Here is a 15,000-nt window from a genome sequence, read left to right on the forward strand (position 1 = left end):
GTGAATATATGATGTACACTGAAAAAAGTTACCGAAAAAAATGATAATATGTACAGACGATTAGCTGAATTTGGACTGACATACCTCCAGAGAGATAGACAACAACATAATCATGTCGTATAGCCAATTGGACTGAATAAAATGTGCCAAGTAGACCTGTGTGAGACATGGAGAGCTATGTATAGGACAATTTTTTTGGGACAGGTGCCATATTTTTTTTGAAGAGAGAGAAGAATGTTGGGGAAGGACACAGGTATGTCTGAGGCAGGTAATTTGGCAGGGTGAGGAAGCAATTGCTGACAGGAAATACAAGTCAAGAGACAGGGATGGTGAAGAACATAAGTGGTGGGAAAGGCACTTTGTATTCAATAATAAAGATTGGAATGACAAGTTGATTTATTATACATGTTTTTTAGATGACGTTTTCATATTATTTAATGGTGATTCATCAATGGCACACTCATTCGTTGAGCATTTGAATTCAACAACAACCTTTTTAAAATTTACTTACCGCTTTGACACTAACTTGACCGATTACCTTGAGGTTAGATTGTCAAGACTTCCACTGTCTGGCCAGCTTAAATCGGTCATTTTTAGAAAGGATACATATGTGAATTCCTTTCTTCATTTTACTAGCTCTCATCCATTAAAACAAAACAGAGCTATAGTAAAAGGCCAATTGGTGAGGGCGGCAAGAATGTGTAGCGAGGTGAGTGATTTCTCTTTGGAAGTTGCATGTTTGAAGGAGTTTTTCTTACATCGTGGCTACCCACTGTGTTTAGTGGATGATCTTATAAATGAAGTGTCCACTAAGAGAAGAGATGGTTTTTATAAACCCCTTCTTTCTGTGTTACCTATAGTGGAGGTTGATTCTGGGCCTGTAGCCAGTGATATTTTATTCTCGCCACAAGGTTGTGACAAAAATTCTGTTATAGAAAATCCATCACAGGAGCTCACTTGCAGTTTTGTTACGACATTTAATCTAAACTCTGAGGCTATTCTAGGTATTTTAACCAAGAATTGGTATTTCATTTCTACACATGCATTGTTATCTGATAAATTGGGTGCTAAACCCCGTATTGTCTTTAGGAGAGGTAGGAATATGAAGGATTTATTACAATGCGCTCCTTTGGGTGACTCCTTTAATAGGACTAAGGGGTCATTCCCTTGTGGCTTGTGCAACTGGTGTAATTTTATTAAGTCAGGTAGCTCATTTGATATTTCAGATAGAAAATATTCTATCAAGTATAGGATTTGTTGTGATACAAAATCAATAGTTTACCTGGCTTTTTGTACATGCTGCTCTGCTTTCTACGTCGGTAAGACGGATAGGAAATTTAAGGAGCGCATTTACCAGCACTGTTATGCAATCAAAAACAACAAATGTGAAAACGCATTGGCTAAGCATGTATTTAACAACCCTGGCCATGCATTTCAGTTTATGGGTATTGACCATGTGGCTTCCTCCATCAGGGGTGGCCCTACTTCTCTTATACTTGAAATACGTGAGCTTTTATGGCAGTTAAAATTAGATTCCTTTAACACACCGGGGCTCAATGAAAGTTGTAATATAGCCCCAGTATTAAAGTATAAATCATATTTGAGATGAGATCCATTACCCCAATTTTTTGGCTTAACGTTTAGCTATTTGGTTTGGTTTTTGATATATTGGGTATTGTTTGTGCCCTAATGGCTTATAATTACATAACAGTTTACTATACAAGCCATTTAGTGCACATCTAGTACACACATACCCTTGATGTTGGGTTTGCTATGTTTGTATTTGTACATACACATGCGTAGTTTGTTGCTTATTAAAAAACAGCATGTATAGCTTAAGTAAGTCTGCGATGTTTACATCGCTGATTTCGTGTGCACATTCATGGCTATCGTACTGTTTTATAAATAATTTTTGACCGTTTAAGGTCTTGTCTGAGTGACTATGTTTATGGTGTCACCTTCTTAGACACCTATTCATGAGTTTATTATATACTTGTTTTGGAGTGCAATCTGTGTTTCAGATTGTATATTTTATTTTACTTCTAGGCTTTTTTCTGTATTTATTTTGATAGAGTATTCTTTCATATTTTATGTTAAATTTATGCAGCATTTACACAGCGTATGCAAAAGAAATTTGTACTATGTAATGTAATGTTTTTATATTTAGTACGTGGGTAGCCCTTTTAATGTGTAATTGCACCAGTAATTGAGGTTGTTGAGCGGGCTTTTTAATTTAGTAATCTGTAACTCCTGTATAAAAGGAGTACATTTCTTGTATGTTTTAAAATCCTCTGAAGAAGCTACATTGTGTTCGTAGTGAAAACGCTGCTGTTACTTGTGCATTCAATAAAACTGCGTTAAGGAAAGAACTTTTGGGGCTTGGTGTTCTTTGTGGTCTGGAGCTCCTTACACTTTGTAGTGTGGTTGATATATGTGTGTAAAAAATACAGAGACCCCAGGGTTTTATTGATTGGGTGGGGTGGACAGCAGATCTATGTATTGTGAATATATGATGTACACTGAAAAAAGTTACCGAAAAAAATGATAATATGTACAGACGATTAGCTGAATTTGGACTGACATACCTCCAGAGAGATAGACAACAACATAATCATGTCGTATAGCCAATTGGACTGAATAAAATGTGCCAAGTAGACCTGTGTGAGACATGGAGAGCTATGTATAGGACAATTTTTTTGGGACAGGTGCCATATTTTTTTTGAAAAGAGAGAAGAATGTTGGGGAAGGACACAGGTATGTCTGAGGCAGGTAATTTGGCAGGGTGAGGAAGCAATTGCTGATAGGAAATACAAGTCAAGAGACAGGGATGGTGAAGAACATAAGTGGTGGGTGAACACCGTGGTTGTGGTAGGGGGTTAGACCTTGCAAACCATGCATGGAAAGCTGGGTGACAGTGAGAATCAAGTCCTCACCCACTGGACTGTCATCACTGTTTCCTCTCTGCACTGATGGGTGCAGTGTCTGACATCTGTATCTCCTTGTGTTATTCAGTACAATGATGGAGAGCAGTGTTTCCATCTGGAGTAGGTGTGTGATCACAGCGGTACACGATCCTATGCACCATGTCTGGCATTTCTTCTCAGGTGATAAAATCATTGAATCTGCCATTGCTCCCAGAGGGAATCACAGGCCTGTCATCCAGGGCAGAAGTAACTGAGGGGCTAGGTAGTGCAGGGGCAGCACAAGGGGTGCTACCAGGTTGTGGTTCAGATGTGTTTGACCTTGGTGCCATACCCAGTGGAGTGGGGCAGGTGGATCCCATGGGCCAGGCCTACCCTGCTGTGTTGTGTGGAAAAAAAACAATAATAATAATAAAAAAAAAACCAAAAAATAAAAACAAAACAAACAAAAAAAAACTAAAGAGAAAATAAGGGTTAGGGTTGGAAATTGCCTGTCTTATTTTCTTGTTTAGGCTGTTGAGGGTGGGCTTCCAGTTCTGGATTCTCACTTTTGTATTTGTAGAGAGCAGCTTCTTTTGCTTACTGCATAGCCTAGTAATGATAGACGTGTGGCTGTCCAGGACAAGATAGTGTCCCACAGGCTGCTGTGAAAGGCTCACTGTAAAGTCCAACAGCTCACACACAGCTGACTACAGTGAGAATAGAATCTCTACCTAAGATCTCAGACTACAGAACACAGTACTTATCACACATGCCACAGCACAATTTTTTTTTTCGTTAGGACTGCAGGTGAACTTATAGTAGATGAAATCGGCAGGCCATGTGGGAGACAAGAGGTTGGGAGGCTTGCATGGAATGTATGTGTAGACTTGTGCATATCTCTAAACATTGGCAATCAATGCCATTGAAGAAGTAACTGTGGGATGCACACGTCTGGTCTTCTGTATCGAAACACACACACACACACACACATGCACACACGCACACACACACACACAAACACACACACACACACTCATACACACACACACACACACACACACACACACACACACACACACACACACACACACACACACACACACACACACACACACATGCACAGCTGAATACAGTCACACATGCCATAGCACAAATTTGATTTTGTTAGAACTGCAGGTGAACTTATAGTCGATGACATCAACAGGCCATGTGGGAGACAAGAGGTTAGGAAGCCTGCATAGGTACATTGCTTCATAGTGTCATCTGAGCCTAGTAGCCTAATAGCAGTAGGCTGTTTAGAAGCATCGCTGTGTAACAACACAGGTACCCTTATTGAGCATATTTGGCTGTTTGAGTTTTGCAGATCAAGGCTTTGAGCACCACCAAGTGGGCCTGTCCATGAGTGAGCACACAACATTATGTATAACACTTTGTATTGTGGTTGATATATGTGTAGAAAAGGTAATGAGACACCAGGGTTGTAGTGCCTGGTTGGGATAGACTGGGGAAAAACAAATGGATGTATTATAAATAACATATATTATTATTATTAGTAGTAGTATTGTCATAACATATATTATTTTATATTATATTATTCCCTTAGTTTGCAACATTTCCACATGTAATTTTATGCCATGCAAATGAAATGGAAAATATACAGCAATAATAAAATATATTTACTATTCCATAGCACAATGAGCATTGGATTAGCATGATGGTTAACAAAATGTACACGTATGGAAGCTAGGCCTGTTTGCATGCAGGGAAGTAGTGCACAAACACAAGGCACATTCCTAATGCTTTTTTATATTCCCCGGTCCCATCTGTACTCCAGGCTGGCTTTTTGCGATGGTTAAGATAATTAATTGAATGTATCCATTTTCTATTTTGTGGGTGTCTTCTTTCTAGGAAATCTGACTTTCCCCTGTTTTCTCAATGTTGCGCATTGCTCAAACAAGATAAGCTTAGCCATTTTTTTAAGACAGGGTGCATAGTGCAAAACTGGAATTAAACAAAGACAAACAGAAATAATTACTAAAACTAAGGAACACATACACAAAGTCTGTACAAGCAGAGCAATATTTGATAGTACACATCACACGTTTCTACATTGGTCAGGATTTGAATCCTCACACCAATACAGCTTCAGATAACAAGAGGGATGCCTTAGTCCTCTTGGCTGAGCAAACAGTTTTGCATCACAAAAATGGAAAATCATTTGTTACACAACCAACTGCATCAGAATGCACACTGCTTTCAAACCATTGGCTGTGATTTGTGCATTTAATTCTCTTTACTATATTTGGACTTAGAGCAGTTAGTGTTCACACAACCTGTCATAATTATGCTCACATATATATATGGCTCTCTGTTACCTTTCTTTGTTTCTTAATCATTAATCAGTTATCTAGCACATGCACTGTGTAAGCCATTCTATATAATTAACCTTAACATGTGAGAGGATATTAACTGAGAATAATATGACATGCAGTTGCCAACCAATGAAGTCCAGGTCGGATGGCACTGTTCTTTTGGGGGTAGCACAGCTGAATTACTGCTATGGCAGGAATAATAGTAGACTCCTCTTTTTGGGGTGGGAGCAAAGCTCAGTTTATTTTATGACACAAACAAGTCTGAAGTCTGAAACTGCAATGTGTATCATCACTTTCTAACTTCTTTCTTCAATGCTTTACCAGCACAAAGCCATGGTACTAAACTGAGGCCATGCAGGGAACACATACCTCTCAACCTGGAAACATCAAAAATCTGGACAAGGCCCATGAAAAGTAGGTACAAATCTATACACTGATTAGCATACAATTTGCATATGCAATTACATAACCCCACCCACTCCAATGGAATTGTGAGATACAAGCTTTCAAATGCAAACTGAAGAACAGACAACCAAAATATGGCACCAAAGTCCCCCTGCAGCCATTCCAATGTCCCATTACCTGACTATTTCACCCCATTTACCATAAACACTAATGTGCATACTGCTTTACTTCTACAATGATTATTTGCATTTTATATTTACATTTTGTAGCACAATGCACAGGCACTAATAGACATCTGCTAAACAAAGCAATACTGTCTCACAATGAAAACAGACTTAGTATTAAAACTTCTCTGTCCTTGAAAGTCACATTCATTGAAACAGCATCGAAACCCACACCACATCCAAAGAAAATGCATCTGGTCAGTGGTGGATAAAGATTATCTTTGGGCTGTTTTCAAATCATAGGCCCCTAGCACACAAAACAAGAAACATACATGTGTTCTTTGATACACCTTCCTGCCTTTATTAAATTATATTCCTTGTATAATACAGCATACTTGTTAGACTTAGAGTACATTTTAAATTTATTGTTTGAACATTTTTCTAGTAGGCAATGAAAGAAAACCAGTAATGACAAAACTGCCCAATTCAGAACATTTCCATAATAAAAGTCTAGTTCCACACACACATTATATATATATATATATATATATATATATATATATATATATATATATATATATATATAGATATATATATATATAAATATAGCTATAAATAGAATGACAATAATCATCATATAACTATAAAATCGGTCATCATGAAGATTTCCAACTAGTAGAAAATAGTCTGATCAGCTAGTGTTTTTCTTATACTTGTTTTAATAACCTAACTTACACCGATATCATCAGTTTTATGCTGAGCTGCAGACTTAATGCTTAAACCTGATTATTATTTTGATTTCTCATACATACATATTATTTTTCAATAAATAAGAGCTTACAACATTTAAATGCATATGAAAATGTAACTCACAAAAGAAAAAGTGCTGTATTTTTACATGAAATGCCCAAATTAACTGCAATCAACACTTAGCTAAAATGTTGTAAGCAGCTGAAAAAACCCACAAATTATTCCTCGGGTATAGTATATTACCTGAGAATCTAATATTACTTGCAGTATGTGAGAAAACATGAAGAGATGTGCATAAATTTGTCTCTAGAAGTGGTAGGATAACTAAAAGAATTTTATTATAACCATTAAAACTACATTTAATAAATACATTGATGCAAGTTTTCTTCATAATCTGAACAGTGATGGCTTGTTCTTTACTTGTTATTTGTAGAAAACATGAACATTTATTTTTCAAATATACATCTTTAAAAAAATGTGCATGAATAAGGACTGCAATTATGTGTCTTATGTTAAGTTATGGGAAGAAAACTCTATTAAAAATATAAACCAGCAGAAAGACTTTCTTCCAAAAAATAATATTTCAGAGTAAATAAGCAGCAGAAGAGAAGGTGTTCTTCCCGCTCACAGCAGATTCATGCAGAAAGCAGCAGCAGTTTTTTCCTTCCCGCTCATGCATGTTCCAACAACACTGGAAATACGCATGAGTTGAGCTCGATTCCGACAGGCTGACAGAGCTGACATCATCATGCACATGATGATGTCAGCTCAAAATGAGGAAAAAATCAAATTTTAAAGAAGAAGCTGGTAAAATTGAAAATGAAGGGTGATAGCTGCCAGGGTTACCAGCATACACATTCAAGATAATTCACTGGGCATTATACATGACTTGGTAGTTGATGGAGTGGTATCCCTTGTGGTTAATGCAGATTTTACCCTGCTCACTAGGTGGTGCCTTAATGTGTACATGAGTGCAATCTATAGCACCCGGTACTTCAGGGTAGTGCTCTACATGGCAAAACAGTTCCATATTGCTGCCCTGTCTTCAGAAGTACAGGGAAAAATATGTGCTCACTGGCATGTATGAAGATAGCATCCAGAAATTGGTGGAGGATTCTGGAGGCTGATGCCTGTGGCACACCTATCATGTCCCCATTAGTCTTTGAAAGGTACCAGTATTCCTACAGGCTGACAGAGCTGACATCATCACGCACATGATGATGTCAGCTCAAAATGTGGAAAAAATAAAATTTTGAAGAAGACACTGGGAAAATTGGAAATGAAGGGGTGCCACATTTTGTGGCACCCCATTATTTGACCCCAAAACACATTAAAGACCATGTAATTCAGTGCGGTTGGGAGGTATGAGGGAAAATTAGAATTCTTCAGAGGGCTGACTATGTGAATCTTTCATGCCTGATGCCTACTAATTACTAATGGACAAATATAAGTATCCGGTGTGACATGTTCAGGTACTTTCTGTACAAATCCACCACTTTTTGTTGCTTAATATACCAAGTTAGGAAATACAAGGATATGCCACAATATTATTAAAGAATACACTCTCTGTTCAGGACTTGCATTACAAATGCAGCAGTTGACACACCTTTAGTGCAGGGCTGAGTCTGTCTGACACAAGCACTGCACAACCAATACATGGGGAGATGAAGGCTGTGTGAGTTGCATGGCATCAATTTTACTATATGTATGTGAGTAGGAGAAAGGTATTAGGTCACTAGATGGTCAGTGAATGTGCTATGCATTGTCTCTTAGCCAAAACAAGGTCATATTGAACATGCCTACATCTACAGGGACAGAAGCTAGGGGTTCCTTCTTTGAGACTTCCTGTGACTGTGGCTGTGATGATCTAGGTATTGGTGGAGGGATGCCTGTCCCTTCTCCTTTCTGATCCAGCTGCAGCTGTTTCTTCAGGATCAGTATGTGGAGCATAGCACATACTGTGAATATTTGTGTACATGTGCATGGATTATACTGCAGGGCTCCACCAGATATATCTAGGCACCGGAACCATGACTTCAGAAGCACAAACACATGCTCTGTGATGTTTCTAGTTTGAGCATGTGGCTTATTATGGCATTCTTGAGTGAGTGTGTGCACTTCCGCTGGGTGTCATCAGCCATGGTCCAGGGCATAGCCAGCATCCCCCAGTAAATTGCTTTGTGGGCTGTTCTCCCCAGCAAACATCTGCTACTGCTGTGATGTGTGCCACATAGGGGAGTCATGATAGTTACCAGGGTTACCAGCATACACATTCAAGATAATTCCCTGGGCATTATACACAACTTGGTAGTTGGAGTGGTATCCCTTGTGGTTAATGTAGATTCTACCCTGCTCACTAGGTGGTGCCTTAATGTGTACATATGTGCAATCTATGGCACCCGGTACTTCAAGGTAGTGCTCTACATGGTAAAACAGTTCCATATTGCTGCCCTGTCTTCAGATGTACAGGGAAAAATATGTGCTCACTGGCATGTATGATCATAGCATCCAGAAATTGGTGGAGGATTCTGGAGGCTGATGCCTGTGGCACACCTATCATGTCCCCAGTTGGTCTTTGAAAGGTACCAGTATCTAATATTCTAAGGGCAACACATACCTTAGTTTCCACTGGGATGGTTTCCCCTCGGTTGCCTCTGGCTCTGAGTTGAGGACGGTAAAGCCCACAGAGTTCTTGTAATGTGTCTCTGTCGAACCTGTAGTGGTCTATAATCTCCAGCTCATGTAACACCTGGAAAGTTACCCTGGACCTGAACACTCTTCTCCTTCTCAGCCTAGGCCTATTGTCAGCAGCACCAGCAGCACTAGCTTCAGCCTCTAGAACATGCAGATGTAGAATAGCTGCAGCAGCCCCTAGCATCATGTCAGTTAAAATGTCCTTGTCTCTACTTCAATGGTATTGAAGGATAATGGGAAAACCAGGATGTAGGCTACATGAATACTTTATACATTGTTGAATAGCTTCACCCTGTTGGATTGGTTGATTAACATGAAACTCACCTGTTTATGCTATAACTTGCATCTATTAAACACACCTGTTACTTGCTCATGACTGCACTGTGTGCAGCTATGTGCACCTTCGTGCACCTCCACACACCTTTGCATAAATAAAGTAAGCATAGGCAAAATTGATCTTTCCTCCATTCTTGGGATATAGTGTGCAAACATGGACCATAAAAAGTGAAGAAAATGTTGCACACCCTGGAGTCAAACCCAGGACCCTATATATTACAGCCCTAACACCTACATGTGCTGCCACAGGAATAGCTACCTAACAATACAGAAAAACCTGCCATTCATTCCTCTGTTTCTTGTGGTTGCACTAAGTGCCACATTGTGCAAACAAGGACAAAAATTAAAAAAATAAATTTTAAATGAATCAGATCAAATATGATGCATTTTAACAAACAATAAAGAGGGTGACACACAACTTAGGAATTATACACTACTTACATACACTTTCACCCTTCATAGCCCTACATGTTCACCTATGCAAGTGTAACCTGACACACCCCCCAATGTCAGCATTCATTGTTGCCATTCATTCAACATGAACACTGTGGAAATCTCTACACAAAGTGAACAGCACTACATGGTTACTCTTTTTGTTAAATAATTCTAATGAGTTTTGCCCTCATTTACATCTTCACTGTGCTGACAGCCTGGAATCTACATGGCTAACCATGTAGGCAGGGAGACTAAACAGGAGCCCAATGCTGTAACAGATGAATACTGCAATCCATCAGCTATACCATGCATATGCTTATATTACAGTATAATACTCTGTTTCATGGGGGTTTACACATTTTAGAAGCCTGCAATACATACACGTATATTCTTCATTTGGGGTGGGAGAGCAAAGCTGCATTTATGTCACGGCATTTAAAATGACATTACTATGATTGTTACACAGATTTTCTAGAGTACACCCTGTGCAATTAGGTCAAACTATGTGTGGTGTTACATGTTAAGGGCAATTTTGTACAAATGTAAGAGCTTCTACCTGCTCTTGTTTCCATGTAGACTCATTTCCGTGGCTGTATCCATAACGTTTGGAATACATGGCCAACACAAACACAGAATCTACACAGTTGTTTTACAGGATGTTGAATTGCTCCACCATCTTGATTTGCTTCAATAGCATAAAATTCAACTAATTATGCTGTAATTTGCATGTCACAAAAGTTTCCATATTTATGGGTGAGTGCTTGCTAATGCTCACCATTACACATAGTTTACTGAATCTAAAAGTTTTTGCTCCCATGTATGCATTGTGCCGCAACACCCACACAGTAAAAATTATCATGTAAGCTTTATTGAGTCTTCCTGGATATTTTTATCCTATGGAATAGATCCGAGGAGGATTTACATTGATTTAGCACTTTTATTAACAGTATCACACAGTTCTTAAGATTTACACACTTGCTCTCCAAAGACCAGATAGATTACTTCGATGGTACTATTTTAAAACAAAAAATTACTTTAGTTCTACTATCTACAGAAAATCTACATTTAGTAATGCATATTTACATTTCAACAATTTTCACCTGGCTTTGCACAAAAAAATGTTAATTAAGGGGCAATTTATTTGGTTTACTAGGCTGCTTACTGAAAAAAAAGTTATCACTAATGCTTTATGGTAGAAGATACCCTAAGAAACTGTTGGAGAAAATAGGTGTTAATATTGTATCTGAGTGGGGTGTTGAAAACACGCCCTTACTTGGGTCACAATGCAGTATGACTGAACTAGTAAAAATACAAGTGATTATTGTAAATGGATACCTATGGACACCAACTCTTTTGAAAAAAAAAGCTTTATTGTTACAATATAATACCACTGCCCAAGAAATAAAAAAAACAATTATCAAAAACAATTGGAATATTTTCAAGACAAATGATGGATGATATTTTGAACATATTAGGGGAAGCCCCCTGTTTGTTGACTTGAACAATTTAACTCCCTCTACTGGAACAAGAAAGTGTGGTTATTGTAAACAATGCAGCTACATTTTAGAGACCGGTTGTATAAATTTGGTTATAGGGGGTTGTACTTAAAGTAGCAATACTGCCAACTCATGGGTGGTATATCTGGACAAATGTGTCACATGTTCTGCATTCTATACAGAAAAAAAACAGATAGGATGTTGAGAAAATGGATTTTCAAGCATAGCTATGATATAAAAATGAAGATTACAGCAACACACTATATAAACATTCCACGATATGCAAACATTTTAGTAAGTTCGTTTTTATCAGGCTAGAATGCATTGTTGCGATCCTTAGTGGAGGAGTCTGAGAAACCCATTTAGAATACAAAGAGTTCCTCTGGCAATTTAAGTTAAATGCCAGAGTAGAGACAGGTCTAAATAAGAATATTTCTATATTACCAGTGATGAAACTAAGAGCTACTAAATTGTAATTTTTATATTTTATCAATTAATGTTTACACTAACATTTGTTCTATTTCAAGATGTTTTATGGGCCAATTAGATCAGTATTTAACAGCCTAGTATATTGTTTTTAATAAATTTAACACTTTCAATATGCTCACATTTTGAAGTGTTTGTATTCAATTTCAATTTTACAAAGAATTTTGTATATTTTAAATAGATTATTTACTTAATACTACATTTTACTTTATTTCTGGTAGATATTAACTGTAGTTACTATAAGATGAATAGAATTTTTAGACCAGATGGCATAATGGTTAAAGTCTTCCCTGTCATACACAATGTACAAGGATTGATCCTGACCTCCTATCAATGCCTGTTTAGGGTTTGCATATTCTCCCTGTGTCTCCCTGGGGTTCCTCCTACCTCCAAAAAGGCATGCAAAATGCTTCCATCTCAAACTCACCTAAGAATGGAGCTGTAGACAGCAGCGCAGACTCCAGATGGTGACCTATGGGGGAAGAGTTGAATAGACCTAAGAGCTTTGGCCATCTACTGTGGTGTCCATTATCCTCAAGACAGGAGAATATGGATCACAGACTGTATGTAGTGGCAGGAGCTACTTGACTTAGTAAAAATACTTTAGGTGATATGATCAAGTTGACTAATATCATCAAATGGGCATGGGTATTTACCTGTGATAAGTTGGTTGAAAACCTGGCCTACTCTGACCTACTAATGGTGTAAGGGGTGTATGTGCCCTGTTGGCCAGTGTGTGCCCATCATAAAGTCCAGCAGCCCTGGATCAATAAGTTACTGGACAGCCAGTGACGAGTTGCCCAACTTGGGCTCCCTGGGATAGCTCTCTTGAGTGAAGGCTGGACTTAAAACCAATCAACCTGCCAAACATGAACTATGAATTGTCCCACTCAATGTAGATTCACGGAAAGGATGAGGCTTGCATATGGATGGCATGATGGTAAGAAGGAGGCTGGATATCCTATGCATCCAGGAGACAAGGTGGAAGGGCAGTGCAGCAAAACCACATGACCTGGGATCTAGAGTTTACTATTCAGTATGAGGACAGGCTAGAAAGGGTATGGGAACTGTGGTGAGAGAGAAGCTTCTGAAGGCAGTGAGGGATGTAATCAGAATTAGTGGCTAACTCATGTTAATCAGACTGGAGTGTAATTACAGAGCAATATTCATAATCTTATCCTATGCCCCACTACAAGGTTGTGATAGTGAGGAAAAAAGTGCAATCAGACAGTAGTTGCAGGACCTGCTAGATGAAGCAGGGCAGCCTGAATTGGTGTTGATACTGGGTAACCTGAATGCATGTATCAGGACAGACAAAACATGATATGAAGACTACCTGGGATCACATGGGTGGGGCGACATGAATAAGGAAGGAGAGGCCATTCTAGACTTCTGTTTGGCAAATGGCTTCATGGTAGCCAACACATGGTTCAGAAAGAGAGACAGTCAGAAGATCACATACAATAGTGGCCAACATGCAACTGAGGTAGACTTCCTCCTAGTAAGGCAAGGGCACTGGGGTAAAATCAGCAATTGCAAAGTCAGCACACAGCATAAACCACTGGTTGCCACAATCAGCTGCAAGCATTGGTCAGAGAAGTCTCTAAGGTCAACAGAGACCAGGCTTAAGACCTGGAGGATGACTGGAGAGAAAGCAGACCAGTTTAAGGAATTACTCAGGGCTCTAGAACCTCAAGAAAAAGTGAAAAATAGGTGAATTTGAAGAAGAAAGGCAGCACCTCAAAACAGCATGTGTAAAGGCTACAAAACAGATATGCAGTCAGGCCAGATATGGAAATAAGGTACGTAAGGAAAGCTGATGGTGGAATACAGAAGTCCAGGAAGTCATCAAAAGAAAGAAGAATTACAGGAAGAAGTGGGAGATAGAAAAGACAGACTAGGCTAGGAAGGAATACTGGTTGGCTAACAAAGAGGCTAAGAGAGGAGTTGCAATAGCAAGGAACACGGCATCAGATGCACTCTACCAACTTTTGGAAAGTGACTGGGTGGATGGCACAAAGATACTCTATCAGGTTATAAGGCTAAGACAGAAAGATAAAGAATATAGTCAGAAACCTTTAACAAGGGTTGCCAGCAACAACCTGCTCACCAGTCCACAGGACATCAAAGGCAGATGGATGGAGTAATTCCAGCACCTTCTGAATGAAGAAAACCTATTCCCAGATACAGCCTATGGTAAGAAAAGAGGAAGAGCCCACACTAGAAAAAGTAAGAATGGCACTAAGGAAAATGAAGTCAGGGAAAGCAGCAGGCTCAGATATGATCAAGGCATTGGGTGAGATAGGTGAGAAATAGATCCTGAGAGTACTTATAGCAGTATGGAGAGAAAGGCATGTTCCTGATGACTGGAGAATAAGCATACTTGTGCCAGTGTTCAAGAACGAAGGGGACATTCACAACTGTTGTCAGTACAGAGGTATCAAACTCCTATTACACTACATGAAAGTTCTGGAGAGGGTGACTGATATACAAATACACAGAGTAGCAGAAAATAAGATGTAAAGTGAATGGTTTGCATTCAGATAAGGATGCAGCACAGTGAGACAGATAGTTGATTAGAAGCTAGAAATGAGTATAGAGTACAACTGGTCATTCCTAGACTTGAAGAAGGCATATGACAAGTTCACAAGAAAGATGATTTGGGCAGCCCTGCCGTGGTTCAGAGTCTTGGAAACATTAGCAGAATTATTGCAAGCTATGTACAAAGACCCAGTGATGCATGTATGAATAGTGTTTGGTCTTTCAGAGGAGTTCCCAGTGAGAGTTGGTGTGCATCAGAGTTCAGCTCTGAACTAACTGCTGTTCATACTGGTGATGGACTACATTAACACACAGATCAGAGGGACAGATCAACAAAAATGCTATATGCAGACAATGTGGCCTTATAGGGAGACTGAACAAGAACCTCAACAAATGGTAAAGTAATGGAATGCAAAGC

This window comes from Protopterus annectens, chromosome 6.part0 (assembly GCF_019279795.1).
Source record: "Protopterus annectens isolate FY-2018-M chromosome 6.part0, PAN1.0, whole genome shotgun sequence".
Lineage (NCBI taxonomy): Eukaryota > Metazoa > Chordata > Ceratodontiformes > Protopteridae > Protopterus > Protopterus annectens.